This window comes from Oxyura jamaicensis, chromosome 4 (genome assembly GCF_011077185.1).
Source record: "Oxyura jamaicensis isolate SHBP4307 breed ruddy duck chromosome 4, BPBGC_Ojam_1.0, whole genome shotgun sequence".
In the NCBI taxonomy this organism is placed as follows: Eukaryota; Metazoa; Chordata; class Aves; order Anseriformes; family Anatidae; genus Oxyura; species Oxyura jamaicensis.
Window position 1 is genome coordinate 5,432,938 of NC_048896.1, and position 5,457 is coordinate 5,438,394.

Consider the following 5,457-nt stretch of genomic DNA (forward strand, 5'->3'; position numbering starts at 1 on the left):
CAAAGCTCAGGGGAAAGTCTTCACAACATTAAGGTGGCAGAAGAAATTACTGTTCTGTTCCTTAAAGGAAAAAGGAAGCCAAATGGCACTGTTGTTACTGACTGGCTTTAATGGATTGTTGAGCACATATACAACAATAATACAAAATTTATTTATACCGTACAAAAAAAAAAAAAAAAAATATGTCAGATCAAAACCAGCTAGAGCTAAAGCTTTATATTTTATTTGGTGTTCAGCAACACATTAATGATAATGACTAGGATGATGACAAAATGTCTTGCACAATGTGACACTCCCAAGCTTTTCATTGTAATTACAAAATAGCAACAGTGTTTCTTGGCAATGAATAGTGTCTTACCTCAGCAAACTTCCTGTAAGATTTCTAGTATGTTTGCAATATGCTTATGTAAAGTAAGACTATTTGGAAGCTTAAATGTGACAAGATTCTTTTTATCTGCCCAGATATTTCTTGTGTACTGATTACTGTGAAACCCAGCTGTCAAATACAAAATGTCTGATAGTGTTGCCAAGTCCTTATTAAAATCACAATAATTAAAGTTATTAAAATTCCAAGAAAACTGATAGGAAATGTCTTAACAATAAAAGGTAAACAATGGAAGAAATCTTCAAAAGACAGTGCACAAGTTAATGGCAGAATCCAAAATTGTTTACTATTCTAAACTGAGAGTTTCTTGATACCAATAACTCCACACAATTTTAACTGTGAAACTATCACAGAAATTACTTGCCTTCAAGATTATATAGAAATGAAAGCAATTCAAATTCTTGCTGTTTTCAAAGCTGCATCACTTCTGACACATAATATTAATACTAATATTACTACTACTACTATTAATAATAAAGTGGTTTATTTATTTACACGGGTTTCAAGACAAAAAGTCACAATTAACCCAAATGACAGTGAGTAAAGAACAAAGGTGTTCAACAGCATGCTTTTAGCATGCTTCTTAAGACACTGTATGTCTCTTTTTTCCTCCATACAGTAAGAAAAGCTCATCATCTTTCCTGAAGTACCAAGGCCCACAGTGATTAGTCTTAACCTGCAAATTTTTTTTGAAGTTCATAGTATTTTTTTCCTTTGTTTCTCTTTGCAACTCAGAAATGGTTAAATCCTCCAATCCAGAATTTATGAGGTGTTGCTGTGTCTCCAGCTTGAATGTTCCACTTGGGATATTCTTGATATGGCACCATTCCTGCTAAATATTTCATCAAATGTAGCTATTTCAGCAATTTTTATTTAAAATATATATATATATATCAAACAAACAAAAAATAAACCACTTTCATAATGCTTAGTTAAATTGTTCATAGATTTCAAAAACAAACATTATCCCTGGTGGCTGGTGAGGCATACAAGGAATCAAAGCTTTATTATACATACCAAATAACATATTATATATACCAATAACAAAGCTAGTTAGTATTCTGGAAATCTCTGCATTACACATAAAAATATAAGATCTTGTAAATGGCAGAGAGCAAAAAGCAGAAGTTAGTTTCCAAATTTTAAGGTCAATTGTGCTATACAAACAGCTGTTACTACTTTTATTACATATGTGCACACATACACCGATACAAACTGATTAGAAGACTGAATTTAAAAGAGAATCTTAAGAAAAGGCAATTTAAGATTTTGTAAAAAGAACTGAAGTGATAGCTAGTTAGGACATTGTAATTCCATGTTAATCATCCATTGACATATCAGAAGCTTTGCTGCAAAATATCAAAGATTAAGACTTTTTCCATTAGTAAAGCTATGCATTACTTAACAAGTAGATATGGATACCAACTCTTGACTGTAAGACAAATAAGGAACATGCTGATAACCTGTTTTTGCATAAAATGGCACCTTCTTCAAAACCAGAACTGACGAACTGAATGGCTGTACTGAATTTCTCCAACATTGTTATTTAAAAAATAAATAAATTTAAAAATGGAACATTTCAAATGTTTATAAATTTGAATAATTTTAAATACAAAATATTCTTAAAGATATTGATTAAAAAATGCATGACTGGCACCTGCTCAGATTAGAATACTTTTTACCAGGTTTTCCTGTACTTTCAGGTTCAAAGCTAATACAGAGAGGCATATCCCCACCCAACGACAAAGATAAGCCCTTACAGTTTCACATTGACTTCAGTAGCAGCTGCCTATGAGACTAAACTTATTACCACTTCCCCTCTTCATTGGGGGTTAACTATACATTTTACTTCTACATTTTTCCCTTACTACAGTGATTCTTTCCAAAGTATGCCACATGAACATTATTTGAATGGTCCTCAACAATACACACCAGTGGCAATGACAACTTAATTAAGAAGTCATTAATTTTTTTTCAAAGCCTAGCCAGAATTTAAACAATGTTAATTAAAAAAAAAAAAAAAAAAAAAAAAGGAAACACCTACAAAGTAACAGTTCCACTGGATTCACAGATACTTATATGATAAATATATTTAAAAGTGCAAGTGATTATTCCCACAAATAAAACTTTTTATTATAAAAGATTTTTTTCTAATAATGTCACTGTGACTATCATCAGGTAATCAATTAATTATGTAGTTAAAAAAGTTAAAATATTTATGTCAAATTTCTCTCTTATCTCTGGTATCAAAACATAAACTATGCTGATAATACCATGAATATTTATACATTGCTCAGCAGGGAAAAATGAATGCAAATTAAATAACTTATAATGTTGGTAATATTTGTCTGGGATCCACCTTTTTCACAAATCATTCTTGTGTCGCACCAGCTATATCTGTATGAACTCCGGGAAATATTACAATGGTGCTGTCACGTGTCACTGCTTGTATGGAATCTGGAACCCAGGTTATTTACTTGCAAGGAGCTACAAATATAGCCATTTAGAGATAGCCTTTCATAAACAGAAGTGACAGCCATGAAGAAGTTATTCTACCTTTTGTTTGCAGTAAACTAGACAAGTCTTCTTAGGTTATACATCCTTTAAGATTACAATTAGCACAAAGTGATTAATTCAAAGTAAGAAAAAATTAGATATTCAAAATATCTATTTGCATATATAAAACATAATAAATAGGTGGATATTTAAAATAGGGAAGTGATAAACCAAAATCAAAAGACCATGAAAACTAGCTTTTATGAAACTCAGAGTAATGGTCCAGTACTTTTCTTCAAAATTATATATCATTTTTTTCATAAGCTCTGCATTTTAATCACTTTCACGAACACTTAACTTTCTTATGCACTAAAGTATTGTTGATCATTTAAAACAAAGCACATATCCTTGAAGCTGATAGACACTGGATATCACCTGAATTTCTTTTAGACATCAGTAAAATGACATTCCAGACAGGATTCACTTGTAGCAACCACCATGTTAAACAAGTCACTTGCTTGCTGTCTCCCTGGCTAGAGAACAAAGGAATATGCTGAACCATGCAATCTCTCTGCCTGTAAAAGCTTACCACAGAGAAAAAAGATATAAAGTACATTTGTTCTAAAGGTTCACTTGAGTTTTCGAATTGTTTGACGAGGAGAATTAGTTTTTGAGAACCCTCCAAATTTTATTTTGTTGTTCTGATTAAGGGTTCTTAGGATAAGAGGCAACATATTTCTTCTGCATACCCCCGAGATTTTTAACACATCTCCAAATATCACCTTTGCAAGCTGACTCCAAATGCTAAAAATGGGTCCAAAGAAGCCATTTTCTGTGCCCAGAAGCCCAGGGTAAGGAATATGAATACCCACCTAGAATTCACTTGGCATTTGCAGCAGAATGGATGCTACAAAAACTCATGAACTTCATTTCTTTTATTTTTGAAGGAATCAAAATCCTGAGAATAAGTATCAGCTAAAAATAAATAGTTAAAAATAAATCATTTTCCAAGTAGAATAAATATTCCAATGAAGCCAGTCGTAATAACTGATCTTCACTCATCCTTTCTCCCTCAAATATAGGTTTCCTGACTTGCATATTAATCATTCCATATTAAACTTCTAAGTTACTAGCAGACAGGGGTAGGATGCTGTTGTATTCATAGACGTTTCCTAGTCTATGAGCACTGAGCACAAATCTGAGCCTACAATTTTAATTCTACATCTCATTTGATAAAGAGAATGTGCATTCCTCAAACAAGGACGTCAGTGCCAAATTATGTAACACTGGTTGTTAGGTATGCCAGCTACACTAGGTATAACAGGTGGTTTCATAGGAGGCTGCTTCAAATTTTTAGATAAAACAACTTCAAAGAAAACCCTTTTCCAAGGAACAAAAAGTTGACTGCACAGAAGGAAACACACCATGTGCTGTGTTAACTGTTGCACTTGCTTATACCAAGAGACACCAAAACAACAGTAATTTTTAGCTGCTTTAGAAAATACCAAATGGTGCTGTAATGGAGATTGTCATTTTTCTCTGCAGGTTGCTAGATAATAATGAACATGAACTAATGGTATCAATTTGTCCGTAAGTCTATACTACATTTTTTCCACTAACACTTTTTGCAACAAACTACAGGGATATAGAATTATCTGATTAATTGCAAATAGCCATAATGCCAATGTCTTACCTGTACAATTAGCTCTCAGCACATCCTGAGCACCTTATGCTCTAGAGAACTGAGTTGCCTACTATAGACCTTTATGCAATAAAAGGATTTGAGTATGGAAGATGGGTGCATCTTTCCTATCTGCAGTGCACAGGTTTAGTAAGGATTAACATATCTGTATGTTGTTTTTGCTGAAAAGAGAAACAACTTCCTTTGCAACTACTCTGATAAACTGTTGTAACCTCCAGCAGCAATGCATTCAAGAAATTTTAATACAAGTGCACAAAGTATACTAAATGGGTTAGTATTTAAATCAGTTTGCTTACTTCTATTAGCAAACTATTTTTGGCAGGAAAAATAATAATAATAATAATAATAATAATAATAATAATAATAATAATAATTAAAAAAAAAAAAAAACAGTATAAACATTCTGGAACCATCAATCATTAGACATACCAGCAGCGCTAATGAGGCTTAGGTGGTTACTGTCACTAGCATTTTAACTCTGCTATTTATAGGTCCTCTCAGAGAAGACAGTAAACAGGAAGGTTACCAAAAGAGCAATGCCACTAACCTTTTGTACTGTTGTCTTGTGTCAGTGATTCTACCAAACTTAGCCTGGCATCAGGCATCACTTTGGAAAGTTAGGTTAAGGAAAAGGGATAACACAGACAGATGGATACATAATCACAAGAATTACAACTGTTTCAATAACTCATATTGGTAAGAGAAAGAGCTTTGTGCTGTGATGATCCCTTTCCTTTCCTTTCCTTTCCTTTCCTTTCCTTTCCTTTCCTTTCCTTTCCTTTCCTTTCCTTTCCTTTCCTTTCCTTTCCTTTCCTTTCCTTTCCTTTCCTTCCCTTCCCTTCCCTTCCCTTCCCTTCCCTTCCCTTCCCTTCCC

The 5,457-nt window shown here is 33.0% G+C and overlaps 1 long non-coding RNA gene across 1 annotated transcript; it reads right to left on the reverse strand.

The window, feature by feature from the left end:
* Window positions 1-201: 201 nt before the first annotated feature.
* LOC118167012 lies at window positions 202-3,459 on the reverse strand. Its single transcript, XR_004750877.1, has 2 exons — window positions 3,396-3,459; window positions 202-1,214 (listed from the first exon to the last, which is right to left on the reverse strand). It is a non-coding gene; the product is annotated as an uncharacterized LOC118167012 (long non-coding RNA).
* Between the last annotated feature and the right edge of the window lie 1,998 nt (window positions 3,460-5,457).